This window comes from Leptonychotes weddellii, chromosome 2 (genome assembly GCF_054177405.1).
Source record: "Leptonychotes weddellii isolate Sample4059 chromosome 2, ASM5417740v2, whole genome shotgun sequence".
Lineage (NCBI taxonomy): Eukaryota > Metazoa > Chordata > Mammalia > Carnivora > Phocidae > Leptonychotes > Leptonychotes weddellii.
The window spans coordinates 40843301-40865894 of NC_138370.1; the positions used below are offsets into that span (position 1 = coordinate 40843301).

The 22594-nt window shown below is 49.4% G+C and overlaps 1 protein-coding gene across 2 annotated transcripts in view; it reads left to right on the forward strand.

Annotated features, from left to right (window-relative positions):
• Window positions 1-1880: 1880 nt before the first annotated feature.
• Window positions 1881-22594, forward strand: part of PTK2B (protein tyrosine kinase 2 beta) — a 102365-nt gene continuing 81651 nt past the window's right edge. For both annotated transcript variants that reach the window (XM_081810442.1, XM_081810447.1), the window contains exon 1: window positions 1881-2078. The gene's annotated coding sequence lies outside the window, so the exon portion shown is untranslated. The remainder of the gene's footprint in view (window positions 2079-22594) is intronic.

Sequence of the window (22594 nt, forward strand, 5' to 3'; positions counted from 1 at the left end):
GAGTTTCCCAAGGTCTCTTTCATAAATAAAACCGATTATCCTACGATGCTAGGAACTAGGTTGCAGAGCTTTAAAGAAATATCTGTGAAGAATTCAACATCCTCTGAAAATTTTGAAAATCTGAAAACTTTTCTCGAATGAGGGCCCGATTAGATTGTAGTTTAAGGATTTGGCCACAGGGCAGCAGCATACACAAACTCACCTTTCCTTAAACCTGTTTGGATTAGTTTTCCTCCTTAGTTCCCACTGCCTCCAGCCCAACACAGACCCTCAACAGCCAATGCAAGTATCTAACTTTCAACTGCTCAACATTCATCTCCTCATTCCCATGCACAAGAACACGGAGCCCCCATTTTCCGAAGCCCTCTGACAATCTGCTTGTGGTGCGGTCAGTTGGTCCGTTAGTCTTCCCCACACTTTGCCTGCTAACTCCAGTTGACCTGTCCCACTTGCCTGATCACCCCGAGCCCTAGCCAAGGTCTCCCCTGACACCTTCTGACTGCTTTGCGGGTTGCCAGCATTACCTGGTGCTGGGGACAGCATGAATGGGTGAATGGGATGAACCAGGGGGAGCTCCTGCAGCTGTGGCTATGAGCTCCCATCCAATGGGTTGTCAGTTGCCTTGGTTGGGCAGGTGGGCCCCAGGCTCAGAGATTCTGATTGTCAGTAAACCCGAAGTGCCATCCAGGTATCTGCATTTTAAAAGATACAAGTCATCCGTCCTCTGGTCACACTTTGAGAAACATTGACTTTCTAGCTTTGTGGCCTTGGACAAATTAAGGAATCTTAAGTCTTGGTTTTCTTTTCAGAAAATGGGAGAAATTAAGTGAAATAGTGTCAAAGGAATGCTTTCTTAGCAACACTGGATGGCATTTAGACGTGCTCAGCAAATGCTGGATTTTCCTATTGTTCTCCTGGGGTGGCTGAGTTTGGAGTTAGTGGGTGAGGTTGTATTGGGGGGGCCATCATGTATGCTGGGCTGTCACCTATGGCCGCACAACTCAAGGGGGCGCCATCCTCAGAGATGACCCTGTGAATAGCATGTTCTAGAACTGTGGGAGATCCCAATCCTTCACAGGACCCAGAATGAAGAAGTTTGGGGCAGGGGCTCTGGAGAGGAACTTTGAGGATGTGGGAGACATTGAGGACATACCAGCTTTCTGACCTTATGCTAAGTCCTGTTCACCTCCTCCTACTCAGGGGGAAAGTCTGGAATTTTTCTAGCAACAGGGGAAAAAGGGTTTTCTAAGTGCCCTTGAGTCACTGCCTTGCATTTCACTGCCCTGCTTGCCTGAGTAAAGAGGTGAACCAGCCTCTTTGTTTGGGTAGCGAAGTCAGCTGATACGGAGATGGGGCTGGGTAAAGGCTGCCCAGCTTCTGTGACAATTCTCGCGCTGCCCTCTGGTCCTGCCCTATCACAGCACAAGCACCTGGATCGGTTCTGCCAAAGCCCTTGGTGATATTCACCTGATCTCCAGTGCCCCCTGAAGGGATTGGGGCCACTTTAGGACAGGGAGAGACCTGGAGGGGCCCAGATGCTGAGATTATGGGAGCCAGGTAACCATCTCCACTCTGAACCCTCCCTGGAGGCTAGAGAGGAAACACCAGCCTCTTAAGTGTGGCCTCCAAAAGTCTGCAAGCGGAGTGGGAGGAGGAGGGGAGGGGTGGGAGGAATTAGGAGGGGTCAGCCGCTCACAGGGCACGCCCACGGCCACGGCCGAAGACCCCTTTGGGGCTCCGGAGATGGGTCCCCAGGTGGGCACGTGCAGCTCAGGGAATTGGTGGCAGCGTCTATTTCAGGGTTTATGGTAAGAGGCTGGAGCCGGCACACACAGCACCACCGACAACACACCCCACCCTTTAAGGAAGTGAGGAGGAGAGCAGCAGGGGTGTGGTTAACTGGGAGGAGGAGAGGGGAAAACACAAACCTGTCAGCCCTGTTACTCAGCAGAGGCCTCCGGAGCGGCCGCGAACCCCCTACCTGCTGCAGCCCCCAGACCCACCTGTACCTGCCGCTGCGCAGCCGGCGCCTCACCTGGCCCAGCCAAGGAGCCGTCGGAGTCGGTGCTTCTCTCGGTGTGAGTCCCCTCCCGCGACCCGGGCCGAGCGCCCAGCCACAAGTTGGAGGCGGGCCGGGGTGGTAGGGGTTGGAAGGCGGGGGTGATTCCGAGACTATGCGTACCTGGACACCTGGACGGAAGCGGGAGTGCTTGCAGAAGGGACTCAGTGGCCGGAGCCGCGGGTGCACTGCACGCCCAGCTTGCTAGCCTTCCCCCCGGGGCAGAGCGATTCTATTTTTGGAGTTACTTTGACACTGAAGGGTGTTTCTCCCGCTTTGTCCTCTTAACGTATTCTGGGAGGGGAGGTTGGGGGCGATGATGAGAAGGCACAAAATCGCCACCTGCCTCTAAAGGTCAGATCAGAGAGCAACAGAGCAGGGCTTTCAGAATCCAGCTTCAGGAGCTGCCTCTGAGCTGCTCCCTGCCCTCCCCACTCTCCCCTCTCCCCATGCCCTTCAGCACCCCCACCCTGGTCGTATTCCCAGCACACCCCATTGCTCTGGCATGGACTTCCTGCCCCCCAGAGGGCATCTTCTAAATCAAGCCCTGACTGGAAGCAAGCCGGGTTCCTTGAGCGGCATAGAGGCAGAACTCTAGGGTGTGTGTGTGTGTGTGTGTGTGTGTGTGTGTGTGTGTTTGGGGGTTAAAGTTAACACTGATTGCTGCTCACTGGTCCTTTGTGAAACTACCTTCTAAATTCCACAAAAGGGTTAAGTTCTGTGCTGCCTTCTCTGGCTGTCAGGCTGTGCGTGGGCAAAGCCTTGGGTGGGTGAACAGGGAACATATGGGTGATGTTCTGGCCCACCGAGCCCCACCACCTGCCCTAACCCTCAGCCATCTGACACTGGCGTCTCCCCACACCCCAAACTTGGGGCTCAGTCCAATTAGGTTCCCTTAAAGGGGCCAAGGGGAGAAGGGGAGCAGAGTTTGCACACAGAGGGGGCATGTGCCAGGAGGATTTGGAAGCCGAGGAGAAGTTTCCGCTGACCTGTAGCTAGACGTGAGCCCCCGGGGACAGTGGGTATGGCATGACCAGGTAAGGGGCACGAGGAGACCTCTCTGAGCCTTGACTGCTCTCTCCTCACCTGAGTCCAGGCCAGGATGTGCCCTTGTGGACCTAAGCCTCAGCCTTTCACAACTCTGAGGGAGGGAAAGGAGGCAAGAGATGAAAAAGTGAGTAAGGATAGAAGGGAGGAAGGAAGCAGTCACATTCAAGAGACGAGCTCTGCCTGGACAGTCTCCATCCATCCGTTCATTCATTTAATAAGCATCTGCTGACTTACTACCTGAGGCTACATGTCGGTGCCAGGTGTGGGGACGCAAGGATGCTTGTGACCCACCCCCGCTCTCTGGAGCAAGCAGCGCGGTGGACAGCGGATGCTGCGTGCTGCAGTATGGGAAGGGGCAGGGATCAGGGTGTCAGGGAAGACTTCCTGGCAGAAGCAACTCCAAGTGGAGACCCTAAGGATCAATAGGAAGTGGCCAGAGAGTGGGAGAGAGGGAAGAAGGCAGGCACAGAACACAGCAAAGCGCTAAGACCTGAGGCCAGAAGCAGCATGACACATTCAGGAAACTGAAAGTAGCTCAGCATGTTTGGAGCATGGAGAGTGCAGGGGCGAGGTGAAGCTGGGGTGGGGGGGGAGTAGGTAAGTAGAGACAGCTCCAGAAGGGCCTGCTCAGGCTGCCATGGCAACTCCCATTGGAGCAACACTTGGGACCTAGAGCCAGGCAGGAGACTTCCCAGCATGCCTCTGACTCTAGGGTGGGGTTGCCAGATTTAGCGAATAAAAACACAGGACACTCAGATTTGAATTTCAGATAAGCCATGAATATTTTTCAGGTATAAGTATAGCCCGTGCAATATTTGGGACATACTTACACTAAGACATTAGGTATTGTTTATGTGAAGTTCAAATTTAACCGGATATCCGGTATTTTATCTCGCAACACTCTTCTAGAAGGAAGGTGAAGGTGCTCCCGTGCTGGGAAGTGAAGGATGGGCAGTGCCCAGGTACCAGGAGAACAGTCTTCAGGGCATATTTATCTTGTAACCAATCCTCCTGGATTCCAGTTTGGGACTCCTTCACTGACTGACCATGTTATTTCTTTATAAAAAAAAAAAAATTCTTGGTCTGCGTGTTTATCTACACAGCTGAAGGACTGTGATGCCTCAGAAAGAGATTGGGCTTTGGAGCCTGTTGGACCTGGATTCAAATCCCCGCTTGGCCAATTGCCCACTGTGAAGCTCCATGTAAACCACTTAGCTCCTTGGAGCCCTGGAATCTCTTTTCTGAAAGAATTCAGGAATAACAGGTTGTTGGGAGGATCTGTGATAATGTATGTAGATTGCCTAGTGAGCGGTCAAGAAAAAGTGGCAATATTAATTTTTGTAACCCCTGCACAGGGGTGACCAAAAGAGCATCCACAAAGTGCTTGGGGCTCATTGATTTCTGTTTATATTTATCGAGCACTCAGAGGTCCCCGGGGAAATAATGTGGTAGGGGTCCTGCTTCTAGTGACAGGGTGGGTTAGCTCCTAAGCAGAGAGGGAGAGCCTGAATTGTTTTTCTCAGTTCTACCCTTCCCTTTGCATGTGACCTGTTTCCAGGGGAGGAGATCCCCAGCTCTCCTCTTGGAGGAGGGTAGTGCGGGGTTGCAGGGGGTGGTGGTGGCTCAGGGCAGAATTAACGGAAGGAAAATGTGAATGAATTACAAGAGAACCCACATAAAACAGCTAGAACAGTGTCTGGCACAAACATATGCACTATAAAATTTGACTGCCATCATTCCCATTTTTACGAGTACCTTCTTAGAAAAATAGATTCATTGCAGCAGTAGATGAAGTAGGGGTGCCGTGTGAACCATGTTTTGACTTTAATGGGAGAATCTGTGAGAGCAATTTAGGGGCCTCCTAAAAGGGAACTGGAGGGAGTTAAGAATTTGTTACGAGAAAGAGGAAATGGAAATTGTGTTCCCCTTGTGGGGACCGTGGAATTAAAGATGGTCCCTTTCCAATGGCTGAAACTCCCCATCCCCCTACCCAGTGGTGAGTGTTTTGTCCCCACTCTTTAGAACAGCACCCGCCAAACAGTGTTCCAAGAAACTCTATGCCATGAGATAGTTATGGGGGCTCCACTGGTGAAATGTTCAGATGAGCTGGCTCTTGGAGATTTGTCACGCGTCTTTGCACAGCAAGGTCCTGCAGAAAAAGACTTCTGTGTCACTGGGTCTTCTCGCATTCCGTGGCTTTGACTCTAGAACCCTGGCAGGGGTGGGGGGAAACCTATTATTGTCTCAAAGGAAATAGCATTTCATAGCTAGTGACTGTTGATGTGGGCGCAGTTCTGGGGCCAAGCAGGTCTTTCAGAAGACATTATTCATCCCATAACTCTAGCCAGGGGGGATCTAATTTATCCTGGACTCAGCAGCGTCCAACTTACAGAGGATCTTCAGGGACCGAGTGCTGGTATGCAGCTGGCCCTGCATCCATACCCCCCATGGACACAGACCCCTACCCGTGTCCGACAAAACCTTCCTACCGCAGCTCACACCCATTTCTCATGGGTCAGAAAAGCCTGGGAAGAGGATGTCTCCTAGCAAGGGGCCCTGCGTGGTTTTGGCAATGGCTCCATGTGTCCTGAATACTGCTAAGGCAAGCACACTGATGGTGAGGAAGGGAAGGGAGGGAGCGTACCCTAGGCAGACCTCGAGTGGTAGATCTCTAACAGCCCCTGCATTTCCCCCTGCCCGGGAGTCATGGGCTCTGGACCGCGTGGCCCTGGCCTCCCAGATGGATGGGGCTCTGAGGTGGGCACACACGGGTGGCTGGAGATACCCAACAGTCGGCATGGTCGGGGCTCTGCAAGTATGATAATTAAGAGAAGTTCTTGCTGGCTCGGTGATTGGGGCTTTCTCTTAGACTCTGTGTGGGTTCTAGGGTAAAGGGGGAGGAGCAGGGATGGGGGCAGTGGCCTGTCACGCACACAGGGCTGGTAGTCTGGTGGTCAAGTGCAAAAGCTTGGAGTCAGGCAGCCAGGGTTCCAACTCCAGCTCCCGGACTCCCTAACTTGACGTTAGGCAAGTCCCTTGGCCTGCTCCTCCTCATCCGGAAGACGGGGGTGATTGAGGGGGCCGGGGGAGCAGGCGTGCACCAACCCGCATGGCCTGTTTCAATATTTTACCATCCCAGATGGCCTTATGCACCAGCTTCCTAATAACCTCAACTGAATGCAAAAATTCGGTCCTTCAAAACAGGCACATGGTTGGTGTTGAGTAAGTGTGGCTCTCCTTATCGTTATATTTTTACACTTAGGGTTAATCTGAGTGGGTGGGAAGCCCCTGAGGAAAAAGGCCATCCTCAGAGGGCGGCACTCGGGGCTCCTCCTCCTGCGTGCTGTCTCCCTGACAAGCATCACTTCTCCAGCAGTATTTGCTTCTTGCCCCGCACCCCACCCCCCCTGCCCTGCATCTGATGAACAGTCAGCCCTAATGAGCTCTTGAGCCCAAGAGACTTTTTGTGACTGCCCATCAGACACCGGAGTCCGCATGGTCACTTAAGCAGACAGGCTTCCCGAGCTGAGCTGGTGGCTTCACTTTCTGGGGTTCTCGGCACCCTGAACAAAGCTCTGAGCTGTGCGAGGGGGTGGCAGTGGGGGAGGGGACCGCTTTTTGAGTCACTCTGCTGTTTCCCAAGGGATAATTATTACTCATGATGACAGTTTGATTAAGAAAGCAGGCTGGAGGCTGCAAATTCCAATGCCCTTTTTACCTAGACACGATGCGCGGATGGATGGGAATGCAGCATTTGTTTTCCAGGTAGGCTATGGGTGGGCGGCAGAAAGGATGCTCCTCTGGTTCCCAAGGCCTCCCCCAGCCCTTCCCTTTCCCCAGTACAAAGGGAACTGCTGCTTTCATAAGGCAGCTGGGCAATGCGATTGGAACTAAGATCAACCACTGCCAACATCCACGGAAGGGTGATCCTTCCCCTTTTCTATCTCACAGCTACAAGTTCACTAACATTTTCCTCCTCTCCAGTGCCCTTCTTGCCTTTTCTCTCTTGAAATCCAGCAGCAAAGATTCTGGTCACATCACTCATTAGCCAGGGGGGCTCACAGGAACACCCCTCGCCCAGTGTTTAGAACTTGGCACTGGGTTTAATTGTTGTCTCCCTTTTGGTTAGGCCAATTTGCCCAGCAGCTTTGAGGGCATAGGACTGACCGTCCCCCTTTCCTGTGCCCCTTCTCTCTCTGAGGGTCTGCCAGCCACCTGGCTCTCTCAGACTCCCCCAGCTGCTGCATCCTTATGGGACACTCGAGGGTCCAGGCGGCTCCTCGAAGTCCTGCTGGGAATTCTGCCTTGAGTTTAGGCTTTGCTCTGAAGGGATGGGGAGAGACAGGGATCCATTTCCTACCTGCAAGAGAACAGCCCCTCCTCTGGTCCTGGCCCCTGGAGCATCACATCTTTTCCTGGTTTCTAAGTTATGGAGTCGGCCCCGCCCCCTACTTCCTCCCTAGCCTCAAGCACATCTCCGTTCTCCAGGTGCATTTGCGGTGGGACCCTAGCTCCTCTCTCTTAGGTAGGTTTCCACTCTCCCCACCCCAGGTTCCTGCTCCAGGCAGGTTCCCAGGGATCTGACGCTCGGAAGGCGCCCTTACTAGCAGCTGGTTACCTTCCCTCCACTACTTACAGGGACATGGGGCACCGAGGTACAGTGATGCCCATCTAGGCAGTCCTTAGTGGCTGTCCTGGGCTTGAGTTCCCAAGCCCCCAGCGCAGGCAAGCTGGGAGCCTGGGTTAGTGGAAAGAGGATCAGGAGTCAGAAGACATGGCCCCAGCGTAGATTCCGCCACTCGCTAACTGTGCGACTTCGGGCTTGACTCTTCCAGACCTCACCTTTCTCACTTGAAAATGAAGAAAAAGGACAGCGTCCCTGATAAGATCCTCCAGAGAAATCCCGGACATAGGTGAAAATGCCCCGGAAAGCACCCCGGGCACTCTCCCTGGAGAGATGAAGAGTGGCGGGTTAGAGAGATGTGGGTCTGAGCTTTGACTCGGTCACTATCTCGCTGGGTGACATTGCCCCACAGAGCCTTAGTTTTCTCATTTGTAACTTGTTCTGGAGATTTGTTTACTCTTTCTCCCCTCTTTACCTCCTTGACTCTCGGGGTCAGTCTTTCTTTACATGGGAAGGATTTTATCTTTTCTCAGTAAGTTTACAGCCTGGTCGGGAGGTAGTAAATAAAGATACTGAACTGTAAGACGAGATGGGGACTTGCAGTGCCATAAAAAATGCACTCATGAAGTGTGATGATGTCAGAGGATAGAGAGGTTATTTCTGTCAGGGGAGTCTAGGAATGCTTCCTGGAGGAAGTGGCATTTGGAAAAGCTCCGAAAGGATGGGTAGGGGATGACCGTGGAAACTTGGGATGGTGCTTGTGGTCAGAGCAGAGTGTAAATAAAAGCAGTGAGGCGGGAAGGCCTAGTTTGAATGAGTCATTTTGGGTGGAGCCAAGGGTGTCAAAGGACAATAAAGATAAAGGGCAGAATGTAAGATAAGGCTTGAACCTGGCAGCTGAAGAGTTTGGACTTTATTCTGAAGGCTGCAGAGAGCTGGTGGGAGTGAAGGGGGGCCTGATCAAACTTAAGCAGTAGCAGGTAAAGTGGATCTGAGAAAAGAGAGCTTGACGTTTCGGGAGGAGCAGGTAGGACATGTTATAACAGTTCATGTCTTCAGAGTCTGGATAAGTTGTGTAATTCAGGATGATTGGGGGTCCTGGAGATATCTGCTAGTCAACTGTGGGCTTCTCCATTCTCTGAGTGGAAACTGGTCCTTAGTTGAATTGAAAACATATAGCATTGGGGCACCTGGGTGGTATAGTCAGTTAAGCGTCTGACTCTTGGTTTCGGCTCAGGTTGTGATCAAGCCCCATGTCAGGCTCCTCGCTGAGTGTGGAGAATGCTTGAGATTTTCTCTCCCTCTCCCTCTCCCTCTCCCTCTGCCCCTCACGCTTGTGCTCTCTCTCTCTCCCTCTAAAATAAGTAAATAAATCTCAAAAAAAAAAAAATAGATGTAGGGTTTATGGGAACATCAAATTGTTTAGGTTATAGCTATAATTTGCCATTCTCCTTAATCCTCTCCTTCTTCTGGGTCCTTGATTCACAGATAAGCCCTTTCCCGCAGACTTCATCTTTGCTAGGTATGCACTAAATGTTAGCCTGTCTCCAAGTCTAATGACAATCTCTACACGGCAGCCTCCTGGAGAATCAAGGGGCAACACGCACTTAGATCTGCTGCCCCCACCTCCACTCTCATCACTTCACATGACTCCTGGGCTCTGCATCCAGCCAGACCCTCCTCCCTTCAGCCCCCCATTTCCAAGAGTCTGTAAGACGTTTCCACTCAAGCAGTTCACCTTAAGTGCTACATGTCGGAAACCAAATTCATCAGTTTCTCACACCAAACCATCTCTTCCTCCAGGCAACCCTCCCATTCACGCACCTGTCATTCTCCTAGACACCCAGGTCAGAAAGCTTGAAGTTCTCTTCCCTTTCTCCTCTTCTCTGCTCATATCTTACCTATCACTAATCCTGCAGACTTCTTCTTCATGCCTCTCATTCCTGTCTTCCCTTTTACCCCCTGGCTCCACTCTAGCCCAGGCCAAGCTGATTAGCTGATACCCACTGATATTACCTAGGAGCCTCTCCCCTTCTTCCAGTTCCCTCGGAAGCTCCCATGCCTCTAGACACATCCCGATTCCTTCAATTTGCTCTTTGGTGCCATGCATAATGAGACCTCTGTCTACCCTTCTAACCCAGCCCCGCCCCCATACTTTCCAAGTAAGCCCTTCACCCTCGCTAGCATGATATGCTGTCTGGGCCCCATCAAACCTTTGCTCAAGTCCTGTGTTCCTGCCCGCAGCCCTGTCCACCTTCCCCAATCCGACTCCTCCCAGAGGCTCCATGCATGACCCCTGGGAAACCTGTTGCTCCCCCCGCCCCCCACAGCAGCCTCAGGGCTTCTTTGCATCCCCTGATCTGCCATAATTTATCAGCTCATCCCAGTGTGAAATTCTGGGGCAGGTAGGTGCTCTTCATTTTGTTCTCCTTCTTAACTGCCTCAGATGCCCAGGATGGGAGGTTCCGTTTCCCTCCTTCCCTGCACACCGATGCATGGCTCACTGGGCCAGGTGGGGTCTTCCTCATTCCCTGTGCTGGCATGACAACAGTCAATTGTAACAGCAGGGACCACATTCTTCCCAGGGGTCAGGATGCGCTCCTAGCTTCTTCTGAATGTGGAGGTTTCCTAGAGCCCAGGGACTTAGAGCAGGAGCTCAATAATCTCTTTATAAATTGCTCCCGTGTTTCTCTAATCCATGGATCCTTGCCTTTCCCTTCTCCCTTATCCTCCTGCGTATTGAGCTCATATAGGCCAGACTGAACCACAGGAGAAAGGGTGTAGGAAAAGCAGGGAGCCTTGGTCGAGGGTGAAATTGCCGTGGGAATATGGAAGAGAGGTTTGCAAGGGACAGGTTGGCGGTTTTAGAACCCCGGACTTCGACCTAACTGTGCACAGGCATAGGGCTTGCCATGGTCACTGCTCTTAGCTTTCTGGATCCTGCAGTCCCAAGATTGGAAAACACTTAGTACGCATCAGCTCCTTTATCTCCAGAGAGTGGCCCTCCCTCCGTTGGTCCGAGGGTACCTCTGGGTCCTCTCCCTCTTTCTCTCTAAGAAAAACCCTTCCTGCTCCTGTTTGCTAAATCCTTAGCCCCCAACCTGTGTTCCCTCCCCGGGAGAGGCCTGAGGGACAGAGAGAGCCTTGCTCTGGGACGGGGAGACCTGGGTCTGGTCACTGCCTGCTGTGTCACTGTCCTGCCACATGATCTTGGGTGAGTCACCTGGTCAGCCTGTTTGAGTTTCAGGGTTCTCATTTGCTCATACAATAAGGAGGTTTGGGGACTTGTTAACTAGTGAAGAGCTTTCTTGAAAATGGATCTCAGGCGAAAGCCCTGTGTTAAACCAGGTAAAAGTAGACCCTCTCGGGGTCAAAATGGGGAGACAGGTGCCTGTTGGGTCCTCAACCCTCTTACACAGTGGTCCCGGGGCCCTCCCTGCGTCTCCTGGGGCTCAGGTCATCTTGGATCCTTTCCAGGCCTCCAGTTCTTGAGGTCCTGATTGTTTATGTGTTTTGGGGCCTAGAGAATGGGTCCAGATTCAAGTAGATTCCATATAGAATGATCTCAAAGTAAGGAATCCAGCCCGGGGCATGGCATGTGTGTGCGTGGGGGTGGCAGGGAACTGTATACATGAACGGCCTGAGACAAGATGAAAAAATTTCCCCTCTGAGGGCGCCTGGGTGGCTCAGTCATTAAGCGTCTGCCTTCAGCTCAGGTCATGATCCCGGGGTCCTGGGATCGAGTCCTGCATCGGGCTCCTTGCTCCGCGGGAAGCCTGCTTCTCCCTCTCCCACTCCCCCTGCTTGTGTTCCTTCTCTCGCTATGTCTCTCTCTGTCAAATAAATAAAATCTTTAAAAAAAAAAAAAAAAGAAATTTCCCCTCTGAGCAAATGCACATGATTATGGGGAAGAGGTACAGAATTTGCATCTGAGCTCCGAGGAACTGATGGCACTCCGAAATATTAGGAATGACCCACAAGGTTTTATAATCAGTTTAAAACTTTTCATAGAAATTGCTTCAAAATTGAGCTCCATTTTAATTGAAACGAACGAGGCTGGAAGCTCTGTTGAGGTCAGAACCATGTCCGTACTGAGAGTCGGTGTTACTCTCCTGAGGACGCAGCTGGTGCCTGACACACAGCCTGCACTTGATACATACAATGTGTGCTTGAAACTGACCATATGTGTGCTTCCCAATAAGGAGGGTTGTTTAAAAAAAAAAAAAAAGCTGATGTGAATATGTAAATGTTTTCGGGTAATATTTAATATATTTAGTGACATGTTTCAAGTGACATACTGTACAAAATAATACATTAAATTAAAATACAACATTTCTCCAACTCCCCCTGTTACAAAACATCCAACGCTCCACTCCCATCTTTGACTTCAGCATCCTTTGGCCACTGGAACCATATCCACGCTCTAGCCTTTATCATTGTCCCTACAGTCTAAAGAGAGTTGGCTATTTCTTTTTAATCCAGAAGATATTTATTTATTTTTGAATAGCAGCTTTCTTGAGACCTACTTCACATACCGTAAAATTCATCCTTTTAAAATGTGGTGGATTTTGGTATATTCACAGACTTGTACAACAGACACCACTGTCTAATTGCAAAACATTTTGTTAAAGATTTTATTTGTTATTTGAGAGAGAGAGGGAAGGAGAGGGAGAGAGAGGGAAAAGCAGACTCCCCGCTGAGCATGGAGCCCGTCATTGCAGGGGGGGGCTCGATCCCAGGACCCTGAGATCATGACCTGAGCCGAAGGCAGACGCTTAGCCCACTGAGCCACCCAGGTGCCCCTAGTTGCAAAACATTTGTTTCGCCCCATAAGAAAGCTCATACCACCAGCAGTCATTCCTTCTTCTCTCCCCTGAGGCCCCTGCAACCACTAATCTACTCTCTGTTTTTATGGATTTACCTATTCTGGACCTTTCATATAAACAGAACCATGCAATATCGCGACATTTTTTGACTGGCTTCTTTCACTTCGCATCATGTTTTCAAGGTTCATCCAGGTTGTAGCATGTGTGAGTCCTTCATTCCTTTTTTGTTGCCAAATAATATTCTAGTGTATGGATATGCTGCATTTTGTTTATCCATTCATTAGTTGATAGACATCTGAGTTGTCTCCATTTTTTGACCATTGTAAATAATGCACCTGCGGAGCATACATGTACAAGTTTTTGTGTGGACGTGTGTTTTCATTTCTCTTAGTTATCTACCTAGGAGTGGAATCCTGGGTCATGTGATCTATGTTTAACATTTTGAGGAACTGCCAAACTGCTTTCCCGGCAGCTGCACCATCTTACTTTCCCATCAGCAATGTGTAATGACTCTAATTGCTCCTGATTCTCATCAACACTTGTTATTGTCTGTAATTTTGATCTTAGCTCTTCTAGTGAGCATGAAGTGGTATCTCGTGGTTTTCACTTGTATTTCCCTAATGACTAACGATGTGGAGCATCTTTTCATGTACGTATTGGTTATTTGTATGCCTTTTTTGTTGAAAAGTTTAATCAAATCCCTTAGAAGGTTTTTGTTTGTTTGTTTTTGATGTTCACAATAAAACCATTTCGTATATTGCTTTAAAAAAAAAGATCTTTTAAATGTTTTTTTAATGACAAAATTCAGCTCTTGTAATTGCGAGTCTATAACCTCAAGAAAAGTTACTGAATCTATATTATAGTACCAGGCTTACTGAAAAAAAAAATCTATTAGGTGACCTTTGTAAGCCTCCTTTTGGAGGCATTGATTGAAGGGGTATCAGGCTAATACTTTTCCCAGAGAGTATATTTTTGTTCAAAATAGGGTAGCTGAGAGGGCAGCGCATACAATGAAAAATTCTGTAAGGGCTAAAATACATACTGCCTTTTTTTTCTGACAGATCATTTGGGGAAGGGAAGAGCTTTACCTTAAATTCAAGCATATACAATATATAAAAATAGATATATAAAAATGGATGGATGGATGAACAAATAACTTCAGGAATGAACAAACGGACAAAAGAAGGGCTATAAGCTAGTGAGCCAGTCAATCAAGCAGCCACACCGATCTGTCCCTCTTTATCCTCTCTTAATTCCTGCTGAGAAAACCAGCACTGGTCTTTAATTTACACTACCTAGAACCATATATAAAATTATTGAAAAAACAGGTTTGCAGTTACAAGTTGGAAACAAGACATTGTATTTTCTGTTGCCTAGAATATCTTTATCGACGTCCTTTAAAATGGGAGAATCTGAGTGTGCCCAGTATCCTGGACGTGGTTGAGAAACCCAAAGATCATGTAACATGACTGCAGGATTTGAATCAGGGTCGTAAGTCACGGGAGCAGTACCTTTAGGGAGGTGATTGTATACAGCAGGATTTCTTCAGTTCTGGAGTCCAGCGCTGCCTTTCCTGCCAGCATGAGGACTTCAGAGCTGCTGTAGCCTCGGGCATGAGCCCATCACTGGAGGCTTTTTGCCTTGTCCAGTCTCAGGGATGGAACGGACCACAAACCACATTCCCCAGTGATTCACTAGCCAATTCCACAGAGAGAGACTGCCCCTTCCATTCTTCCCCTTTGGTCCCCTCTTGAGAAGACAGGGTGAACTGGAAAGGACTACTCCGGAGTTTGGGGTGAGAGTGAGGCATGGAAAGAGGAAGAATAGCAGACAAGAGAACAAGAACGGAATGGACGTTGTGGCCAGACCTATGAAGAAGTGACGGAGACATGGGTGAAGGCTGGAGAGATAGCTTTTAAAGACTCAGATCCTGCAGGGGGAATAAGTGAGAGATGATATTGCTCTTTAGAAAGACCTTCATGGGGGCACCCAGGTGGCACAGTCGGTTGAGTGTCCAACTCTTGGTTTCAACTCAGGTCATGATCTCAGAGTCATGAGATCAAGCCCTGGTCGGGCTCCTTGCTCAGTGAGGAGTCTGCTTGTCCCTCTCCCTCTGCTCCTCCTCCTATTCTCAAACACTCTCGTTCTCTCTCTCTCTCTCTCAAATAAATAAATACAATCTTAGGGCGCCTGGGTGGCTCAGTTGGTTAAGCGACTGCCTTCGGCTCAGGTCATGATCCTGGAGTCCCTGGATTGAGTCCCGAATCGGGCTCCCTGCTCGGCAGGGAGTCTGCTTTGCCCTCTGACCCTATCCCCTCTCATGTGTTCTCTCTCATTCTCTCTCTCTCAAATAAATAAATAAAATCTTTAAAAATAAATAAATAAATAAATACATACATACAATCTTAAAAAAAAAAGAGAGAGAGAGAGAGACCTCCATGGCAGTACAGAAAGGCAGGTTCCTATGATCTTTACTCTGGAGTGCATGAGGTTGGAGTTGGGGTCAGGAAGCAAGGGACAGTAAAGGAAGGTGTTGACGTGTTGACATGGCCTGGAGTTCCTGCTGTCACATCTGCCCACACTGCTGGCGGCCAGAGGGGGTGTTGGGAGGGCTGGCCCTCAGGAGCAGCCCTCTTCCTGCTTTCTTCTCCTTACTTCTCGGTGTGGTGAATGAGTGGGGCAGTGAGAACAGAGAGGGGCTTGGCCGGATGAGCAGGAACCAACTTGCCTTTGGGTGGGGTGGGGGGGAGTTCAGAGGATGAGGTGGTGTTCGGTCTACAGGAATGGGGAATCTGTGAAGAGGACACCCACTTGGAAAGCAATGGGGCAGACAGGCATCATTTCACAGGAATTATGGAACACGTAGGGTATTCAGGACTAGAAAACTCTGGTGGGGGGAAAGGAACTGGGCACAGGACAGAGCCCGCATTCCACCCTCCCCGAGCACCCCTCCTCCGGAGTTCTTGGCTGTACCATCCATGTCTGCCAGGCACATGTTATCTTGAGATAAATTTATTTTTCACAAGTACATGCCTTGCTAATGGAATGGTGGAAGGCAGAGACCTTGTCTTGTGGTTCTTTGTCTCCCAATCATATTCCAGCAAATGCCAGGATGTGAAACCTGTACTCAGTAAACATTTGTTCAGACCTGAGGAGGTTTCAGGAAGAAAAAGTGCTAATTTAGAGATGCTCTCCAAAACCTGTGGAAATGAGGGGCAGTAGAGGGATTCAAATAAAAAACCAAATGGTCAAAATCTCATCAGCTGCTGAAAGAGATGAGTGGGCAGAGGACTTCCTGATCCCAGGATGAACGCACTTTGGAGAACATCCCGAGAGGAAGCAACCTAGCTGCTCCGGGTTGCACAGAGTTGTGCTTCTCGAACATCGGTGTCATCGGAATCACCCAGAGGGCTTTTGAAAACACAGATCACTAGGCTCCAACTCTACAGTTTCTGATGCAGCGTGCCTGGGGTGGGGCCCAGGAATTTGCTTTTTGGACAGTCTCACAAGTGCTGTTAATGCTGCCGGCCCAGGGACCACACTTTGACAACCTAGTCTAGTGTGAAGCCAATTCTGTTTCTTAGGGGCGTGTATTAGCACCAGCTTCTGTCTGCAGTCAGAATTGGGCAGCTGTTTCTTCCTCCTTAGGTTTTGCTTTGCTTTGTTTTTAACACTACAAAAATGGTTTCATGCTCATCCTGGTGGAAATACCCACCGTGTCTCCATGGGGCTCCCCCGTGAAGCCCAACCTTTTATCTGCCCAAGGCTCCCTGAGAGCTTGGTGGACTTTCCAGGCCTCTGACCTTTGTCCGTGGTGTTCTCTCAGTCAGGACTGCCTCTCCTGGGCTTCCCAAACTCCCACCTCTCGGTCTCTAACCTGAGCACCACCCCTGCCAGGCCCTTCTCCCCAGTGCCCTCAGTCTGGCTTCACCTTCCACCTTCTCTGGTCCCGCAACCCTCTTCCTGACTTTCCTTCTGCCTTGTGCTGTCGTTGATTATATGTGTGCCCTCTGCCTTCGTCAATGCAGACTGCCATAACAAAATACCATAGCCTGGGGGGCTGACATGACAGACATCTATTTTCTCACAGGTCTTGGAGGCAGGAATTCTTAGATCAGGGTGCCGGCGTGGTGCGTTTCTGGTGAGGGCCCTCTTTCTGGCTTGTAGACTGCCGCCATCTTGCTGTGTCCTCTCATGGCCTTTCCTCCAAGTGTCTGCACGAGGAGAGAGGGAGAGCACTCTGGTTGCTCTTCCTTTTCTCATAAGGACACTAAATCTATCGGGTCAGGATCAACCATTATGACCTCATTTAACCTTAATTACTTCCACAAAGGCCCTATCTCTAGACACTATCCTATTATAGGCTAGGGCTTCAACATGAGGATTGGGGGGTGGGGGTGGGGGCACAAACATTCAGTCCATAACATCGTCTTTCCCAATTAGGCTCTGAATCTTGGAGGTCAGTGAGTCACGGTGACTGAGTCCCCCCTCAGGTATTGTGGAAGAGGTGATCGATCAGTGTCTGCAGGATCGGTGAAGGTCTGAAAAACAAACCAAGATCTGTTTCCTTTGGCCTTTACTGGCCCCTAGTTCTTGAAATGTGTGTACAAGGGTCGAGGAGACGGACAGGAGAAGGCATTTGCTGAACCCCGTCCATGGGATGATGAGGCTGGGTGCCAGGGTCATCATGGGCTCATTAGCCTTGAAAATAATTTGATTACTAATCTGTATCACTCAGGAATACCACCCCCAGAGCTGTATTAAGAATGTTTTCCTCAGGCAAAAAATGTGCTGCCTTTGGCATCCAAGCCAGACTCAGGAATTTCATTTTATGATTGATTCCCCTTTCTTCTTCTTCTTCTTCTTCTTCCTGTACTTCTTCCAGATTCTGTTCCTTCCAGATCCCTCAGCTGATGCACAGCCAAGCCCGTACTCTGCCCTCTTCAACACTCAAATAACTTCCAAATGCAGTTTCTTTTCCCCCAAGGTTGTCTTTTAGTTCTTGCTTTTCACCTCATTTCTGTCCAATGAAGCCACTAGGCTGATGGTGACCCGAGTGACTCAGGTACATCTCTGGGAACTCCTGTCCTTTGCCATTTATTTATAGCTATTTAATGACAAGGTCACCCTGGAGGAGACCCACAGCTCCCTGAATGGGCCTTGAACAGGTCACAGCTTTTCTTCACAAAAGTGTTCCTGATAACCCTTCTCCAACCTCTACCATATTCATGAAACTTGCCTGCCTTCTGGCCTTCTTCCTTGTGTGTGTGTGTGTGTGTTTGTGTGTGTGTGTGTGTGTGTTCCTCTGAGTCCTGTAACTAAAGGAAAATGCCCTAAGGTTGGAGAGAGGACTCCAGAACTCAGTTCCTGACCCCCCCTTCCACTTTCCAGGAAAATGGCAAGAACCTCAGCTTACTTTGTGTGTTATCCCCCAACTCCTTATCCTTCCTTCACCCACTCCTCTCCTCCCTTCACAAGCTTGGGCCTGATATTATTACTCCTTTGACTATGGGGCAATCCAGTCTCCTGGTGGAGGCAGAGGAACATCCGGCCTGCACACAAACAATTCACATCACAATCTATCAGCGGGCAGTGTTCGTAATGGTTGGGAGCCAGCACTCACACTCAAGGTGTGGCTCCTTACTTCCCAGCCCCGTGGCCTCCAGCACATTCTTAACCCCTCCAATCTTCAGCTTTCCCACATGCCAAATGGCAATAATCGTAGTGCTTTTCTTAAAGAGATACTGCGAAGATTACAAAGAGATCATATATTTATGTATATAAAGCACTTGGCATTGGTGCGTTGCACATAGCACTCAATACATTCACCAGATATTATCAGGACAGAAGTATGTGTTAACTGCAATTTCATGCGGGGCCCCTGCCCGCCTTGTCTTCTAGTCAGGCTTGGTGGAGACCCCACCTGTGGCAGGTGGCCCGAGGTCCTGTGCCAAGCTCTCTGCTGGGCCAGTTTCTAGACTCACTTCCTTGTGCTTCTCACCACCTCTGTGATACCAGATCTTGCTTGTTCACATCACCCCAAGGCACAGAGCTCAGCTCCTTCACCAATTACCCCAAGAAGTCTAACCCCACAGAACATTTATGGCAGAACTGGAGGGAGGAAGAGAGTGTTATGAAGAGGGTCCTATCCTGCAGAAGTCCACTTTTTCTCTGGTCTCCTCCCCATCCTCCTTCCTGTCCTTTTCCCCTTCCTTTTCTGGAGCAATGAGCACATACCTGCCTGGGCTCCTGAAGCCTCATTGCCTATTAGCAGAGAATTATCTTGGTTCATTTGGGCTGCTCTAACAAAATACTACAGACTGGGTAACTTATAAACAACAGACACTTATTCCTCATAGTTCTGTAGGCTGGAAGTCCGAGATCAAGGCACCAGCAGATTCAGTGTCTGGTGAGGACTCACTTCCTGGTTCATGGACAGTCTTCTCTGGCTGTGTCTTCACATGGTGGAAGGAGTGAGGGACTCTGGGGGGGTCTCTTTTATAAGGGTAGTAAACCAATTCATAAGAGCTCCACCATCATGACTTAATCACCTCCTCAGGGCCCACCTCCTAATACCATCCCCTTGGGGGGAAGGATTTCAACATATGAATTTGGGGAAGAACACATACATTCAGACCATAGCAGACATATTCCTAAACAAATACAGTTTTCTTCCTGGAGGAATTCTGTTACCTCTCCTAAGGGAATAGAAACCTCATCATCTTTGACACGTGTTTAAGGAAAGAAGCTACCTCCTGGGGACAAGATTGCCCGTGTTGATATCTGGGTAAGCCTGAAAGTGAGCAGCATGATAAAAAGTGGGGAGCTGCCCACCACTGAGGGGACAATGTGGCTGTTCTGCCTGAGGGTTTTCATGGCTTGGAAAACAAGGTCTGTGGGAACAGATGCCCATTTCCCTGCAAAGGCAAACTGAGTCAGGGCTTGTGAGGGAAGCCGTTGCTTTCCAAACTATGGACCTAACCTCCTGACAATGGGGGATAGTCAGCACTACACAGACTTTCTGCTCCAGCCAGGGAGGTAGACAAATTCTATTACACACAGTTGATTCAGCCATGGAAAACAAGCAGAACCTATGACAGGGTTGACACATATGTAGATGAGTCAAGTGAAAACATGTCCACTGCTCCCATGGAGGAGACCAGGAGCTCATGAGCCTGGGGGCACCATGAGAGTTCCAGGCTCTGGGGGCTGAGTTTGAGAACCAGGAGAGGCTCATACCGATGGCTGAGACATGACTGATCTGTCACGTACCAAAGGTGTCCAAACTCCTCACCTCCCAAAATGAGGTTCACCTCTCACACCTTTGCCAGGAGAACTGTTTTTCCACTTAAATGTTCTTCCTTCCCTCTTGCCTCTTCACGTTTTTGTTCTTCCTCTGAAACCCTCCTCGGCTTTCTGTGCTCAACCCCTGTGAGGCCTTCCTGATCTGCTCTTGCCTGTAGTCAGAGTGAGTGGCCCTGTTCTTGCTGCTCTCCCAGCACACCGCCTTGGGTAACAGTGGGCACCCTCCTCCTTCTGCCTCTCAGTGAACCCTGTGAGACAGTCTTCCCCACTCTCGACCCTAGCTAGTGGCTTGGGCGGTCTCTGGCATGCACTAAGTTATCTTTAAAAATCCATTAAACATGCCATCAGGGGAAGTTCACAGCAATCCAGAAGCAAAGGAGAACCTGATTCAGGTCGCGCAAGACCATGGCAGGTGTTATAGGTAGTTTGCATTTCTCATTTGCAGATGGGAAAGAAAGAGCCCAAGAAAGAGGTTCTGTGGATCTTTATTTTTATTCTATTCTCATAGAACTATTTGCTCTCTGCTCACCTTGCTGCTTGAGTAATGGAAGAGTGAATGGGGAGTCTCCTTGGGTCACAAAAATATTGGACTGTCCCAAAGGACCAGACATGCCTCCATGAACAGAGAATGATGTGGGGGAGGAGGGGGTGGACCACTGAAGTGATGTAGTTCAAACTCCTTCTTATGGAAAAAGGTCTTTTCTTTGGGCACCTGTGAACAATATCTCCCACAGAAAACTCATCATTGTTGGAAAACTCTCATTGATAGAAGGTTCCTCCTTTCACTGAGCTGAGCTCTGAACTCTGTCAGAAACTCACCCACTGGTGCTAGAACTGCCCTCTGGAACAGCCCAGAATAATGACTGGTTTTCAGTATGATAGCCCTGAGAGAGGGACCACCTACCCATTATTTTCTGATCCAGGCTCAACATAGAGAGCAGTGTTCCCTCCACCTTGCATGACATGGTTTTCAGATGCCCTGCCCATCTGGCTCTCTACTTCTGCATCAGTGATTTTGTCACCATCTTAAAATGTCACGGCCAGCAGTAGACATAACATTCCACAAGAAACAAGACCCCTCAGCTGTGGTCCCTCCCTCTTCATCACCATGCACTCCTATCTTTCCCCTCTCCAAATGGGCCTTTGGTTGAGAAAGATTTTGCTAATTAAACTTACTATGTAAAATCCATCTACAGATGTCTTTAAGTTTGAATTCCTCAGCCTGGCTTTCATGGTCCCAGAATCCTCTGCATTTTGTCTCTGGTCTCCTCCCTCAGCCTTGCTTCTCATTTTTCTTGTGTTCGTCAGCTCAGGCTGCTGTAACAAATACCACCGACTGGTGGTTCCAACAGCAGACATTTATTTTTCTCACAGTTCTGGAGGCTGGAAGTCCAAGATCGAAGTGTGGATGAGGTTGGCTTCTTTGAAGGTCTCTCTCCTTGGCTTGTAGATGGGCTTCTTCTCCCTGTGTTCTCATATGGTCTGTTCCTGTCTGTGCTCATTTCCTCTCCTTATAAGGACACCAGTCATATTGGAGTAGGGTCCAATTTTATGTGGTCCTTACTTTATGTGTCTCCAAATCCAGTCACATTCTGAGGTACTGGGGGTTAGGACATCAGCATATGAATTTGGGGGGAACACAATTCAGCCCCTAACATTCTACCTTACCTTCATGTAGTTAAGCTGATTTTACCTCATCTTCTCAGAACATACCCTTTACTTTCATCTCTCATGGCTTTGTTCCTCCTGCCTCTTGCCCTGCTTCACCCTCCTTCTCTTTCGAGGTCACTCTTCTAGGAAGCTTTCATGCCAACTGGTTGTCCAGTCCAGTTTAGATACCCACAGAGATGGAGAAATTCCTTTCTCCTGAGCCAGCCCATTCTGCTTGCTTCAATAGCATTCCACCTAGCAACGTGGACCTAGAAAGGCCTCAGGTGTTACACACACTAAAGGCGCTTTCCCTTTCATTTCAGATAAAATGATCTCCAGATAAATCAAATTATCTCTAGATAAAATGAGCCCTGAGTAGCATATGGGGGGGGGGGGGGATAAGCCCAAAATATCCCGGAAGTTGAAAACTAGTGAAACTAGATGCCTGAAACCTGTGTACTCTGAGGTACTGTTCTTGGGGAACAGTTTTAAACAGAACTTGGTCCTCTGCCACTGTTGTAAATACTCAGATGTTTCCTCCCTTGTTCCCCACAATTCAGGAATACTGCAGTCTCCTCCTTGTTCCCTCTGCAGGACAGGGTTCTTCTTAACCTCACCTGCCAAGATCTCTCAGTCAAAACAAAGTCAACAAGCCTACTTTTCTTTCCACTCCACTCTGCTGTTCTTCCCGAGCATGCACACACTCCGCCACACACACCTCCTAGAGCTTCAGCCTTGTACATTGGCTTAATGCTGTTGCTTAGCAACCAGTAAGGGAAGTGTGATCACACCTCCCAGCACTGTCCATGGAACCCTGCAGACAATACAAACAGTTCCCTGGCTTCTTTCTGCAACTGAGGAAGGTAACTGTCAGGGGTGGCCAGCATTATGCTCCAGAGATATTGGCTCATCATCTGGGGGCCCAAAATTGGTTGCTGCTTAGCTTTTACTTGGCATTGGGTAATGTCTTCATGGGGGCGGCTGGGTAGGTGGTTCTTGAAGGGCCGGATCTCTCTGCTTGCACTTGTTCTCAGGATGCCTGTGATGCAGGCAGGGCAGCTTGCAGAATCCTCTCTGCTC